Source organism: Colius striatus, chromosome 12 (assembly GCF_028858725.1).
Source record: "Colius striatus isolate bColStr4 chromosome 12, bColStr4.1.hap1, whole genome shotgun sequence".
In the NCBI taxonomy this organism is placed as follows: domain Eukaryota; kingdom Metazoa; phylum Chordata; class Aves; order Coliiformes; family Coliidae; genus Colius; species Colius striatus.
The window spans coordinates 26206092-26222444 of NC_084770.1; the positions used below are offsets into that span (position 1 = coordinate 26206092).

The window sequence follows — 16353 nt, forward strand, 5'->3', positions numbered from 1 at the left end:
AGAACTCTCCAAGGGAGCAGTCCATGCACAGACTCACAAAACACCTTCATGAGACTCAGCCTTAGTCATACTTTGTGACATTCAGCTACAGGGCAGATCCTTCCTTCCAAAGATCAAGATGGCCTCCCAGATCAGGACCCTCTGTCTCAGAAGAAAGCACAAACACATGAAGTAGTCTGAGGCACAGCTATGCAAAACCTTCTGAAGTGTTTCTTGGGCAATTAGTAAAGCTAACAGCCATCACCAGAGTTATATTTTACATCTTATTTCTCAGTCAAGAGCCAAAAAGAAGCTTCTCTCCATGTCCAGCTGACAACACCAGCAGTAGCTCCATTCTTCCAGGCCAGAATCTGCTGTGAATATTGCCTGAATACATTCCCACTGGGGTCTGGTAACTGTCTGTAATTGTTGGCAGCAGTTAGGGGCCAAGGGAGCCTCCCTTGTGCCAAATGGCAGACAGAACAAAACAAAACAATTGCACCTTGCATATACCACAACACTTGAACCTACATTGCCTTGAAGGGGTCACTGTGTTGGCATTCAGGCTGAAGAAAATAGGTTAAAAGAGGGAAAAAGAATATTTTAGAACAGCTGTACTCAACTACTGAAGCTGCTTAAAAGCAAAATGACTGAAAAGGTGCTCTGTCCTTTACAGCACAGATTTGAAGGGGAGGAAATACCACATAAGCATTTGTGAGCAAAACATGACAGGTGAATCACATGCCTACAGACCTGCATATGGGCAGTGATCCTAGGCAAGACTTTGGTATCAGTTTTACAACCCTGATAACATTCAGTCCAAAACTACAGTCCCAGCTTGCCAGAAATGTATTTCTGACTGAGCAGAGTTAACAAAATACACACCATTAACAGAAAATACAGGTTAAGCAACTCTGTCTCTCTGTGTGTGTCTGTGTGTGTGTGTGTGTCAGGTTCAGCCACATCGACATAGACTGTCAGACATTGTTTTCCCCCCATTTTCTTCAACCAGAAAGGGTTCAGGAGTTTAAGTTTTTCACAGGAAATTCTTCACACAAGCTGATCAATATAAAGTAATTTTTGGAAAAAAGATATTGATGTTCTATTGTGGTACATTTTCCCCCCCACTCTTAGCAGGTATCTGTTTGAGCTGAGTTGCAAATCTGAAGGTCAAAGCTCTGTGCTGACATGGATTTGTTGACTGTCCCCAGGAAGACCAAGAAAATCGTAAAAGCAGCATCCAGAAAGAAGGCTGGAAGAGAACTCAGTATGCTTCAGTATGCCTTGCAAAGACTACACAGGTTTCTGACTGGGACATAAAGATGAAACAACCCTTGAGAAGTTGTCCTGTTCACCTGCTGACTAATTGCTAGCCATTGTGTAGAAAGATAACAAGCTGAACATATAACCCAGTACATTTCAAGGCTGAAGAGCTGGAGAGCAATAGTAAAGTGGCCTTTGATATCAAGGTCTTTGCTGTTGCAGTTCCAGTACATACTTTCTTGCTCCAAGCAATCACTTCATCTCACATGATTCCCAGAAAGACCAAATTCTACTTCAGAGACCAAAAGCAGCTCAGGAAGCATTTTCTCTCAAAAAAACATCTTGCAAACACGAGGCACAGTAATGGGGTTTTTTCCCCTGTCAGTTGCCCAAGGTAACAAATGTAATCAAGACAAAGATATAAAATAAGACTCTGGAGATAGTTACAGCCTAATACAGGTATGGTTTCTCTAGGTTGACCTTTGTGAATATAATCATCTAGGATGACATGGACCATTTAGCATATTAGAAGAGCTTGCTGAGAAGAAAAGAACACTTACTGATCACTGCTGCCTCCCCTTTGAGTTTGCTTTATATCTTCTTCTGTGTAAGAAAAGGGGTTGTTCAAACTTCTTCCTTCCCACACGCTTCATTGGGAGGCATCAGAGAAACATATTCACTGCTCTGCACAGTTCAAGAGCAAATGTGTTGTACAGATAATGACTCTCAACTACACAAGAGGATATGTATTTTCATCTGAGAACCACAGAAACTAACCTTGATGCTGAAAAGTGTAGACCAGAGGGAGACAGAAAGCTGGAGTAGAAGGACTGTACCTTCAGCCAAGCGTGAGAGGAGTTCTTCATGCTCCAGACGGGTTATCAGTCCAGGATGTGAAGACACAGGCAGTGGAAATCTGTTCCCTAGGCCCTGTGACACCTCCTGCAAGCCTCAACACATCGGTGTGTCTTCTTATTCTGGTAAGAGCCTGACATAGAAAATCCCTGAAATGAGGTAAGGGAAGGACAGAAGCAGCAAATGAGTTGCTCAGAACTATTTTACATTCACAACCCATTTGTCAAGGGGAATCAGAGAATGATGGAACAAGGCATGGTGGTTTCTGAAGATAGCAGCTGTGTTCCTCGTCCCTCTTTGCATGGATCTTGACAACCAGGCCAGACACTAGAGTTAGCCATGAAGGTATTGCTACTGATTACCCACGCAGCCATGTCAGCATTTAGCAATTGTTTTAAATTCATCACTTCAAATATCAGCCAGAATGCTGATGGCAGAATAAAAATACACTGCTATCAGAAATGATGTCTGAAGATAAGTCCTCAAGCACAATGCTGAGTGTCTTGCAAGGGTTGAGCAGAACATCTCTTCCTTTAGTGAAGAGCCCCATCATTTCTTCTAACAGGTTATTGACTGCTGACTAGGACTAGAAGGTTGACAGCCAAGAAGCACAGTGGTCACTGGTTGTGGCTACAGAGCAAACAGTCTTTGCACATGCAGACACACATGGGGCTGTTTAATACCTATCCTTCCACACTACACCTTTCCATTCCTTCCAGTTGCTGTCTTGTTACGCTCACACTTCAAAAAGAGACTATCCATTCTTTTTACTGAGTAACTCCCAGGAAGTCAGTACAGGTTGTTGCAATGAGATAGATATACCCCTCTCACAAGCCCCTACTCTGAGCATCAGGGGAAGCAAAGCCATCAGGTCTCCTGTGTAACCAGTGTACTGCCCTTTGGTGGTACAAGGTGGGAGAAAAATGGTTCATAATGGCTCATACATCAGGCTTCATAACAGAGAAGCAGCCTTTCTTGACAAACATGCAGGTCAAAGAAACTCACACATTCTTTTGGCATGTGTGTCTTACTGAAAACACTTGGTTTGCTTGGTCTCATTTTATTTTAAAGCACCAGGAAGAAAATCATTCCTAAACCATTTACATCCTTCAGCAACATCAGCTTATCTTCACTGGTAACTGCTACTCACTCTTCTTCCATTCTAACTTCTGGTACATTTTTGTACTCCCTCCTCTCACCACCAAGAGTGAAAGCTGACACTTCCCTCACCCATTTTTCCCCTCTTGTCGAAACCTTATTTCCACTGCTCTAATGGTTCTTGACTTAACTGGGACAAGGAAAATTATTCTGGGCTTCTCTGTCCTAACAGTCAGGCGATTCTGTATTAACCATCCAGAGTACTGAAAAATCATCCCAAAGCCCCAGGCAACTGTTCTAACACTCCCTTAAATTCATGGTTTATTTAAAACTGCCCATTTTTTTCTGGACATGTCTGTAGCCATATATATATATATATATATATACACACACATAAAGTACTTCCTTTGGCATAAAAATCCTTCAGTGCTAATAAAATTCACTGCTGCACATAGCAAAGTTCATTTCACAGCATCCACTCCAAGAGGTCCCAATAAGCTGCATTTCTATCCAACATCAGAACACAGCTACTTCTTAAGCAAGGTGGTTTTTCCTCATGTTTTTAAGCAACCATTCTATGATTCTAATATCCAGAACTATTTATAATGCTGACAAACAGAAGTCTTAGTAAACATTATACACTAATAAAATGTAGAATTTTCTCTACTAGTTTAGACATGCAGTTGAAGGACTTGACTTTGAAAAGCTGCCTACACTGCTCTTTTCTCAGGCTGTTTCAATCTAGGGTGGCACATCCAGCTCCCTAAAAATGGAGGAGGGGGATTCAAGTAGGCAGGGTATATTGTTCTTGAACTCTGACCTTACCTTCGCATCATCCAGTGCCCAGTATCAATACCAGTAAAAAAAATGTTGGTGCAAAGAGAGACAAAGTAGTTTTGTACAACCCCATTTTTTTCACAGCAATGTAATTAACAATTTGGTTTGACTCATCTACAGCAGCAGCAGTTTTCAAAGTACAACATGTGTAGCTCTGAAGATGAGAGTTCTTTCCAGAGTACCCCAAAATGAAAACCTGCAGTGGCAAACATCCCAACTCCATTAGAGAGCCTTGCATTTCTGGGGCACAAACAACAAAGTGGAGCTTTCTTTTGTAGACTGTGAGAAAGTAAACCCATTCCATTTTTCAGATGGCACTTCTCATAAACCACAAGTCATTTTAACTGCAAGAGACAGCATGCTAGATAAATGTATTATCACTTTCTAGAAGGAAAGTGCATGCAGACAAGTCTTTCCTTTGAGTTACATTACCTAAGTTTTGAAACTCTTCTATCAGGTAAAATCAGGTCTGCTTTCAGTTTTCTGGAGTCTGTATCTGAAACCCAACCATGACCTGAGTACATCATTGTTACACTGTTCAGCTTCTCAAAGTACAGTATTCCTCCATCCACAAGCAAGGAATTAAGCACCAGCTTATTTTGCTGTCCCCCTTTTGCCCATCCTGGTGCTGGAAAAGTGTGCTGCCTGAAGGCTGATATCAGTACAGGGCTAAGCAAATACAGATACCAGTATAATAACTTTTTGCATCAGTCAGCCAGTGCAAGCACAGCTGTCTAGAAAGCACACAGTGGCCCCACACACATCATAGCAGGTTTCAGGTGGTAAGCTATGCACACTGAATAGGTTACAGCTACAATGGACAAAACACACAACCCACATGACACCATCTGTGTGTGTCTCCTGACTGTCTCACCAGCAGCACAGGAACACAATAATGCTTTTAGGTACCTGCCAGCAGCAGGCTTCAGTTTGCATACAGGCTCTTATTACTAACAAATTAAATAGTCCCCAGCACCCTGAGTTGTCATACTCACCATCTCTTCTACAACACCCCTTTGAGAGAACCAATTCACAGTCCTTACTGCAGTAAAGAACAGGTCAGTACAACAGGGTCAGAGAAGGACTTGCCATTACCAAACACACAGCAAAACACACTGGTACATCCATTTAATCAGCAAGTGTGATTGGGGTTTGGGTGAGGGTTTTTGCCTTTATTTTTGGTAGGTTTTTTTAATCTCAGCAGTACTAGGTCTAGTAGTGTTTACAGAAGACACCATCTTTCTTCACTTTTACAAAGAACTATGGTCACAGAATCATAGAATGGTTTCAGCTGGAAAAGACCTTTAAGCTCATGGAGTGCAGCCTTTGTCCCAGTCCTATCAACCACTAGACCTCAGTGCAACATCCCCCAGGCTCTGAAACCCCTCCAGGGACGGTGACTCCAGCACCTCCCTGAGCAGCCTGTTCCAATGCCCGACAATCCTGTCAGCCAAATTCCTCCTAATGTGCAGCCCAGGTCCTCTCACAAAAAGGCAGGCAAATGTATTTGCAAAGCTATATACCTGTGTCAAAGTCTTAAAGCTTCCAGTTTATTGCAAGCCTTTTTTTGATCCATATATCACTGGCAAGGGTATGCCCAAGACTCCAGCGCTCTCCTGATTTCAGACAGCTGTATGTGAATTCCCACCATGGATATTCTGGCAGCACAAGCATTACTGTAGGTGAAGTTAATTACAAAGCTCATCATATTGTGAATGGCACCCCTCAGAGCCAGCACCTCCCAACCTCTGAGAGGGCACTTCAAATGCAGGAAAAAACCTTGAAACCAAGGAACGTGCTGCTAGTTGACACAGCAGCAGAGATTGCCTGCTCTTGCCTTTACAGAGTAACACAGCATCCCAGAATGGTAAATGGGGCTGGAAGGGCCCTGCAGAGCTGCTCCAGCCCCAGCCCCTGCTACAGCAGGTTCCCCTCACTCAAGGGGCACAGGAACGTGCCCAGGTGGGGTTGGAAACCTGCTGAGAAGGAGCCTCCACACCCTCCCTGGGCAGCCTGGGCCAGGGCTCCCTCAGCTCAGCACCAAAGGACTTTCTCCTCCTGTGCCAGTGGAACTTGCTGTGTTCCAGCTTGTGCAAGTTACCCCTTGCCACTACAGAAAAAGACTGCCCCATTTTGCCTCGACTTTGAGGTATTTATCAGCATTGATGAGGTCCCCTCTCAGCTTTCTCTTCTCCATGCTGAACAGCCCCAGGTTCTGCAGCCTTTCCTCCTCACAGACCTTTCCCAGTCCCCTTGGCATCTTTGTAGCCCTGCACTGGCCTCTCTCCAGCACTTCCCTGTCTCTCTTGAGCTGGGGAGCCCAGAACTGGACACAGGACTCCAGATGAGGCCCCACCAGGGCAGAGGAGAAAATAACCTGCCTTGAAAGTCATAGGCTGTGACTTTAATCGAAGCACACAGGAGCACATTAATAATCATAGAAAGACCAGTATTAAATTCATTTATTGCAACAAAGCCTTTCTCTGCCCTCATCTTCACTGACTGCATATGTCATAGAAAGGTCAAAATAGCTTAATTTTCTTCTGCACTGGACAAAGAGGCATGAAGAACAGACAGTACATTTAGCTTATTTCATTTTCACTGTGGCTTAAGGAAGAAGAGCAGGAATTGATCATCAAACGGATGGAATCTGGCAGCTTTCATTAAGGTTGTGTAAATTAAAAAGGTAAAACCAGAACTACACTGTGCTTTAGATTAAAAAGATGTATCAAAGACAGCATTTAGATTTCAAGGAAAAACAAACTGTGGTAACACATATTTGAACACAAGAGTTGAGCATCTTTCTGAACACAGGTATTTCAGACTAACAGATAATGCACCAGAGGCAGAGACCAAGTCAAGTGTTAAGTGAAGTATGTAAAAACTTATCGTGCCTCTTATCAGTAACACCTAACTTCTTAATCTGGGAGTGCTGAGCAAGTGCTATTTTAATAGCAATCTAATTGTTTCAAGCATGATGTACTTGAGAAACAGTATTTTCTCATTTGATAAGGCAACACGCAAATATCATCACCTTGCAAACGTACAATTAATTGAATGCTGCACCTCATCACTACACATGATCACACTGTAACTAACTCTCTTCTAAAATACATCCACACAGTATTTAAATGTAGGAAAAACATACCTTTTTAACACAAGAAGCTGGAAAAACACCAAAGGAATCTGAAGTGATACCTCTTTTTCTCCTCCATTGGGATAAAAGTTTTTCCCAGTTTATCCCCTTAACTGATAGCTTGAAGGGCACTACTTACCAAACTGATTTTCTAAACTTAGTAAGATCATGCAGTAGCTTTTCAGTCTGGACTCTTATTCTCTAACAGAAATGGGCTGCATACTCTTGGCACAGCAAGGTCCCCGACCAGGAATTCCTGAAGTTATGTTAATGGCATGGAAAGTTAATTACAGTGCAGTGGCTGTGGAATACAGCTCTAAGAACAGCAGGCCTCAGGCTGATGTTGATAGTAGATAGTACAGATTCCTTTGCCATTAAGGGAATCCTATTGCTCCATGGTAATATTTCACATCCAGTTGAAGCCAAACAAATGGTTCCCAACACAACAAATGAAACATCTAAGAAAGTCTACGATTGTTTAGCAACCAAGCTGTCAAATCAGCAGCTATAAATTCAACACAGGCACAAATGTGATGGATCTTCCTCTAGGAAATTTGGTGTGTCTCAGGCTGCTTACACTACTTGTACCACAACAGAGCTGCATCTAATGTGCTTTCAGTTTAGAACATGAAATCCTCGAGATGACCAGAGAAGGGAGACAACCCCATCTCTAGAGATAGCTGGGAGTGCTCCCCTTGGCAGAGGGGAAATAAGCAATGCTCTGAAGATAGTATCAGTAAAAGCAAAGGAGTACCTAGTAGTTTATGCAGTGCTTCTCCTCTGGTCTCCAGTGGCCTGGACAGCTTCCCCAAAACGGTCTCAGCTATCCAGCACTGAAAAAGTTCCCTCTCCCAGAGGAAGTAAGGATGGCACTGATTTTGGCTGGGCAGCATCAGACCAGTAGATAATATGGCCTACTCTTTCCCCAGCAGAGCTTCCCAGTGAGCACAAGCACTTGCAGCTTAGGTAGTGGGGACAGGACACTTCAAGTGTCCTCTTCAAGGAGACAGCAACTTACCAGCATTACTCAGCCATCCTTGGGCTGGAGCAGCTGCTGAGGAAGCACAGACCTCCAGTCCCAAACCCCTGTCTGCAGCAGCCACTCGTCCTTAAAGGCAGTCAAGCAGGAACAAAATGCTGATACCTGCTGCAGGGACAGCTCTGGTGCTCCCATGGGAAGCCAGAGATGTGCTTCCTCTGGTGCCTGTCCTGCAGGAAGGATGGAATCAGGGCAGGCACCAGATCCAGCTTGTAGGCCATCTGTTAAACCATGAAGCCACCTCAGATCAAGAGGAGGCTTTGAGCCAAGAATCATTACCAACTGTTTTACTGGAAACATCCCCAAATGTTTTCCAGCTGCCACTGAAAACAGATCCTCTAACACAGTTGGAACAGCTACTAGCTCTAGTGGAGGTGTCTCTTTACAAGTGCACACTGTGAGAAGACCGTGTGCTGACAAAACCTGCTGGGGTTCTGATAGCAGCTAAGAAACTAGCACGTCAACAATAAGCAAGAAATAGGAACAAGTGCTCACAGGGAGGAGCATCCATCCATTTAGGCTTACTGATCAGTATGTAAACAAGTAATAGAAGAGCTTATGAAATCACTGGGAACTCAGTTCCTCCTGACCTCAAAGAACAAAGAAGCTTTATAGAAGCAAAATATTCTCTTTTCACTTGCTCTCGTCCTTTACCCTGTTGCAGAATCCTTCTCCACAGATTAAAATTGCACTTTTCATAAGACATGAAAGCAGAAGAAGAAGAGAGCAAAAAGAAGAGGAGGTATTTTTATTCACTCACATCAAAAAGTACAGACTACACTAGCATGAATATTTCCAAGTGCCATTCCCTAGTTTTCTAGATTTTACTGTCAAAAAGGTTTACAGATAATGTCTTCCAAAACATCCTTCATCCACACGTGTGTTCTGACTACAGACACCTGCAATCACTGAGCCATGACAACGACTTTTTAATATTGAAGATACAAATAGTTATTTGTGCAGAAGTCATAGAACACACTTAAAATGTCCTTCCTCCCCAACAATCAAAGATTATATTATACAAATACGTGATCAGTCACAGCCTCGTTGCATCCAAGGAACACAATGGAGAAGAAACTATGGCACTCCAAGGCCTACAAGCACATTTTGAATGTTTAGACTGCATAGTACAAACAAAAAAAAGGAGGTTTTTTTTTCCCCCACACGAGAAACACTCAACACTTATGGCTCTTGGAACACATCCTCCTTTTCTCTAGCATTAGATTAACTTCCACATTATTAGGCAGAAAGCATGCAACACCAATAGCAAGTTCATATTGAAAGTCTTCAGGAGTTCTCAGTAACAATACAAACTAAAAATCCAGTTGTCTCAGCTCACAAAAAAGACATTCAGTTGACCTTAGCTTGCACTTCTGAGCACTTCAATACTACTTTCCCCCACATATATCTATAAGGAGCACCAAGGACAACACACACTTACAATTAATGAAAAATGGATCAGAAAGAAAGCTGCTGGACTGGGAACATGGACTCAGAACAACGAATCACTTTCCTCCATGGCTGATTTTCCATACAAAGTCTCCCATGGCTTTAATGTTTATAATTCAAGTTACTCACACATGCTCCCAAAACACTGCACAGCTTATCCTAATGAATCTGAAGAGGTCACTTGCAAATCTGAAGAGGTCACTTGAAAAACACAGGCCATCAGGCAATACAAGGGAACCCTTTAGAACTCAGTCATAACTTTGAGTTTTGAGGGTTTGGGTTGCCATTCTTCTATGCAGAATTGTACAGATTACACCTGAGATCAAATAGCACAAATCAATGTGAACAGTACTTCTCTTTCCACCTACAAGCCTTTTCTTCCTTGAGTTGTAAGGCGCCTGACACTGCAGCCCCATCAACCTCCATCAGGTACTACGCTAAAGAGAGGCTCATCAGCACTACCAAACACACACAGACAGTTAAACTGACAGGCACAATGACACACAGCTTCAAATCTAAAAGGAAAACCGAGGGAAAACCACAGGAAAACCCAGTGCAGTCTAGGTTGACTTTCTATCAGCCCTTTTCCCTTACACCAAAAAGCATTTAGGCACAAGAGGCCTATGATTTGAATGCTGAACAATTTAAAGCGACTTCTGTGCAGATATAGAATGACAACTGACAACCACCTAAACTTCTTTTCCACCCCTTACACTCCACTGTTAGCTTTGAGTTTGTAGGTTGTCCATGCCAAAAAATAGAAAAACTAGCAATAAATTAGCCAACAGAAATGCAAAATTGTTAAGACTCATTGAAAATCAGATGTAACGCTCCTGTAAGCGGGCAAACTTGGGCTTACATAGGCTCATGGATTCTTTTGCTATGTTATTTATTAAAGTGACAGTAAAGTCTAAACTAAGATATTTCAAACCTTAACTGTTTGTCTCAGAAATCCTGGTTGTATTTCAATGTGGAGTGCAAGATTTTTTCCCATTTTTATTTCTGTTATTAAAGGATTTTAAAACGATATTGCACGGTCACTGCCTACAGCCCTAAGGGGATGAGGACAATAATAACATAAAAGATATCACAAACTCTATAACATATTATTTTTATTTAGTTTCATTAAACCACTGTGTTCTTGGGGGAAATTAATTTACCATCTTTGATATTCAAGCACTCTTCAGCTACTTTGAACGCCGATAGTATTATTTGAGGGACGACTGGAACAGAATTTGAACATGCCTTACCTAAACTAATACATTCACCCAATTAAACAAAAGTTTGTCTTACAAACTTAACTTTCCCATCCTGCAAACAAAAACAGTCGTGTTTCCTCCACTCACCAAAAAATACCTGTGTTCCAAACAATTCACTCCTTTCACTTAAGCACTTGAGATTTTTAAGAGCTTCTAAATGAATCACAATGACTGAGCATGGTGGAAAACGTTACCTGCTTTCTACACATTCCTCACAGAGATAAATACACATTTTGGCAAGCATGTTTCTGTGGGCTGTGCTGAAACAAGGACAGACTCAAGACATCAAGCAGTTCACTTGTCACATACAAAACCTACTCACCTTCAAGACACGTTAGTTTCCAGTAGAAAATTTTCAACAGGCTCATTTTGGAAGATGTAATGGTCCATCAGTTTGTGTTGTTAACTCTCTCAGCTTTTCCTCTCAGAAACTGATGTTCTAGAGATAGAAAAAGAATTTCAATTGAAAATACAGTGCTTTCAGACAAGATGCTACATTAAACAGACATTAGATTTTTCCTGCTTTTTACCAGTCACACTGACAGGTCACTTGAAACTAACCTGATGGGTCCAGCCACTGAATCACTATCTTGTCCTATCTCAAAGAAGGCAGTCAGGGGTTCTTTATTTATCCTTGCAACCCTAGCAGCTTCCACAATTGCTGTCTACATTACAGTAGCACATTGAGAATTTATCCTTTAAAAACTGGGAAGGGTGAAGTGACCTAAAGTCACACTGGTGCCACAACTGAGAATTGCACTGCTACCAAAAGTCCCTTTTCACTCTCTCTGCTATGTTTTAAATACTGACACATATTTATTACACTTAAGATTTATCTCAAAAGCATGAACATTGAACTTCTCTGATGAATTCTAACAAGGTTCCCTCAATAATGGATTAGCTTCCTTAACCTTGTTAGAGACACTTGGTTCCAACTGTGCAGCACAACCAGGGCAATTCTTCACCTGTTTGGGTTTCTAAGGAGATTGATATATTTTTGGAAAATAAGGCTGAAAAGACAAAGCCAAAGCACCAGGATTTTAAATAAGCAAATGCCACATTAGAAACAAATTCCCTAGGAAGCCCATTTTGCAGCCAAAATAATGAGATCGCTAGCAAGAATCATCCTGAGTACATAAATGGTGTGTTACAAGATTAACCAAGGTCACGTTCCCTTATATCCAGCTTTATAAGAAGATTCCTCTCCTGAAAAGTTAACCCTAGGGCTCCATCCAAATTAAGAACACATTGTTGATGTACATCAGTACAAACTGAATCAAGGCATGCTAGAGCCAATTTAAGTGCTGACTGCTCAAGGAAAGGCCACTTGTCTTCTAAGTGAGAGAAATTTGCATTTGAGAGCCACCCAGACTTTGTGACTGCTGCTGCTGGATGTTCAGAGATAACTGTCAACTCGTTAAAATTCAACATTAAAAGTATATTAAATATGCAAACCTTAATGGAATTGGACTAGCAGCTATTTAGGCAGATAACATTTTGAGGCTGCGTGTCCTGCAGTTCCTGTTACCAATATTCTGTCCTTTTCAAAGTGTCTGTGAGAGACACAAAGCTACTCAAGGCAGTGAGACTCTCCTCCTCTATTCAGATTATGCAAGTCACACTCGCAAGGTTCCCACTAGCCAGGACATCTAGGAAAAGACATCTACTTCCCAACAGTTACAGCTCAGTAGATACCGTCCATTTCACTTGCACAAGATTGCTTGGGATGCAGGGGATCCCCAAGATTTTCTCCCCCTGTGGCCGTATCTGTAGGGCAAGTCTCACACATCTTTGCAGTCTCACAGAGGTCTTGCAGATACCCCAGACTCACAGCTGTAGAGTTGGAAAGAACTACAAAAAGAGAACTAGAGCGTCATACAAACAATGGAGGTAAGAAAAACAGTCACTTCAAAGCAACTCTCCTGTAACTTCAGGTACCTTTGCGTATGAGCAGCCTGTGTGTGGAGCTCTGCTTGGAGCTACGCTTCAGTTACCTGAAAACAAGCATCAGAGTCCTTCATGTACACAGCAATCTCAGTACATTTTGCTTCACAAAATGCAGTTTCATTCCTGGATGACTCTGCAAAGTCCCAGTGCTTGGTAAAGACCTCAACAAACCTCCAGGTTTTTGCTGTAGAGTGACATCAGACTTGGAAGTGCTCTTCACTAATACTATCAGCATAATCTGAGCTAGCCCAGGGGGAAAGGCGGACAAGGAATAGCTCTCATCATGCAAAGCATAAACAAGCTCCTAAGAGCCTCTAATGCAGCTCCATGTGACTCTGGCAATAGCCTTGCTCTCTGGTTGTACTTCAAAGAATGTCTGGAAGATTTAATCCCTTAACTATTTCACTGTGAGGGTGAGGGAGCAGTGGAAAAGGCTGCCCAGAGGGGGTGTGGAGGCTCCTTCCTTGGAGGTCTTCAAGACCTGCCTGGACATGTTCCTATGTGACCTAATCTAGGTGAACCTGCTTCTGCAGGGGGGTTGGACTAGATGATCTCTAAAGGTCCCTTCCAACTCCTACCATTCTATGATTCTAAGTATGCAAAAAAAAAAAAAAAAAAGAGAGCCTTCTCTCAACAAACAAGTGTGGTACAGCACCTTTGCCTTGGAAATGCAAGGCTTGAGAAAACAGACTGAAATGAAACCTCAGGGAGCCACCTGGAAAAAGCATGACTTGCCAGAAAATATGACGAGAGGTATGAAGTACTGTGGCCTCTGAAGAGAATATTGATCCTGCTGATGCCAAAGAGGCAAAACTGGTCATTTGGCTGAGCAGGTTGTTTACTACCATCTTTCCTGGCACTGATGACAGTCTTGTGCTTGAGAAGAGTGGGCTGTTTTAAGTGTCAAGAACTACCCAGCACCCAGACCATACAACGCAACACCAATCTGAAGTTAGGGTTTTCTTTCAGTCCTACAACCATGTGAGTCTCCCACAAAACAGACAGAAGGTTCAAGGATAGTTTGGCCAGGAGGGAAGCAATAAAATCATCCATCCTTCATCTGATGAAGCACAAGGCATCATGTGTTGCAAAAGCTTGAGTAGCAGCCAATATGGGGTCAGACACACAATAGCCTCCCACTTCATAAATCAAGAAGCCCGGGCTTAGATTTAGTTTTTTTGAAAGAGAATTGACAGTTCCTGTTAGAAATTAAGGCAAATAGATCCACTTAATGGTAATCTTGTCTCTGAAGATGGAACAGACCGAATGTCACACTCAAGAGTCTGAAGAATGATCTTTGCTGCTTCAGTGTGTTCAGAATCACAGGAAAGCAGCCAGCTCACCAGCAAGCTCAAGGCACTAGTCCCAAAGTCAATTACTCCCTGACAAAGCAAAGGAAATGCCACACAAATGTTTTCATCTCTGAAGGACATCAGGATGAGTTCTGTTGCAACTTACACATTCTGGCCCCAGACACATAGGAAAAAAAATGGCTCTGCAAACATTCCCTATGGCTCCAAGTGCTAGGAGGCTTCTATACAGGTATCTCCTCAGTTGACTGCCTAGCTGGTCAGCTCACTGAGATCCTGAACTCAACTGCACTGAACAGGGCCCATCAATAGTTCAAACTACCTCTTGCCCAGTGAGCTCTTGCCCCCAGGAATGGGCAATGGATGACTGAATATAAAAAATACTTGTAGCTTACAGTCAGTACTTTTATTCAATGTTCTGCCCATCAGGCTGCAGGAGGAGTCTCGAATCACAAGAGACACTTAACCAGCATCAGTCTTTCCTCCCATTACAGACAGGCATGTACTTTGAAACTACACAACATTGTACCTTGAGGAATGTACACAACCCATTAAACAAGTACTCTACTTCTAAGTGAACCAGGAAGGTCAAAGTACTCCATGTCAGCTCTACGACACACTAACCTTCAGTCAGGAAGGTATGAAGAGAGAGAAGTCCTCCCAGTAACCCTATTACTAAAGCAATCTTTAAGCATTCCCACTCCCTAAGGAACGGCCTAATGCCACTGAGCAACATTGCAAACTTCAGCAGTCGGGCTTCTGCAAGGTAGGAAACAAATGATGTTAAGGAAAGTTTAGAAATCAAATCAGGACTTCTGCCTGCTGAAGTCCATGGCACCACCAGCATGATACACCAGCACATTGTCTTCTCCACCTTTACCAACACTGAGGTGTGACACTGATCTGAAGTCAGCAGCAGCAGTGGTTACACAGCACCAGCAGGAAACTGCTCTTTGAGGGCTACTGGAGTAGTCCAGAAATAGAGAGGGATATAATTGAGAGAAAAATTCATCACCTTTAGCACTCCTTTAGCATCTTGCCACAGACCAAAGACCAAAACCATAGTGCCCACAGTGCCAGGCACCAAATAATACAGTGATTGTGCAATTGGATATGACAGGTTGGCACAGTGATCCAGGGCTGCAGATGTCAGGGGCGCTAACCTGCTAAGACAGTAGCAGCCCTAACTCACAAGTCTTTCAAATGCGAACAAGACGTCTCCTGGCGACCACAACAAAGCAATGGAGTAAAATGAAAGTTTCCTTCATCAACTTGCTGCTGGATGACCTGGCTAACATGTCTTTACAGAATGCAGGATCCAGCACAGCGACACCAAAGCTGACATTGCTACACTCCTCTCTGCTCAGCTCTGAGGTTAGATAGACTGACCACCTTCTCCCCGAGGGAACTCCAAAAATAGCATCCTCTAATTTAGTGGAGTCTATGCCTGAATAAACTACAGGCAGAGGTCTTTGTTCACAGCTGACATCACAGCAGTTCGCTAACTCGGGAGACAGATCCAAGGAGAAATATAGACCACACATGCAGAGAAAAAAAGATATCCAGACTCCAAAGATATCATAGATCAGATTTGCAGAGTCAGGAAACAAACATCCATTAAAATGACCTGCCTGCAAGTGCTGGGGTACAGTTCAAAGTGAGTCAGATGTGCTAAGGGGAAGAAAAATATGCTTCAGCTAAAAGTTAAGATGTTGGGATTTCTTCTCACTAAACTGCTCAATGGATCATTAGAAAAAAAATCTTTGTGATGGAACTATTCAGACATTTGTAATTAGCTCTCAAAGTAATCCTCTGATCACCATCTGGAGTTCAGCCTAAATCTCAGCCTCAGTCACACCAAACAGCCACGCATCTTTGAAATACACCTGCAAATGAATCACATCACAGCAATAAATCACAAAGGGGAAAAAGATGGCCTTTTACTCCACGGGCATCTCACAGATGAACACACGTTCCAGAATACCCAGAGAATGAGGAAGGAGCAATCCATGCCCATCGTAGTTAGGGAAATGGTTTAAATATATGTAAAAAGGCAGGATGTAGCAAACCAATCCTACATCTAAAATGTTTCTTCCATTGAAACCGGAGTTCATAGCAAATGAAGCTGACACACAACATGCCCAACCTTCTTCCAATAAGACGGGAGAAAAATCTTCCTAC

General features: G+C 42.6%; 1 protein-coding gene across 1 annotated transcript in view; it reads right to left on the reverse strand.

The window, feature by feature from the left end:
• The window catches only part of LOC104555647 (mitogen-activated protein kinase kinase kinase 13), a 76860-nt gene that overhangs the window by 56704 nt on the left and 3803 nt on the right, over window positions 1–16353 (reverse strand). Inside the window, 1 exon segment of the mRNA XM_062005908.1 lies at window positions 11238–11354. The gene's annotated coding sequence lies outside the window, so the exon portion shown is untranslated.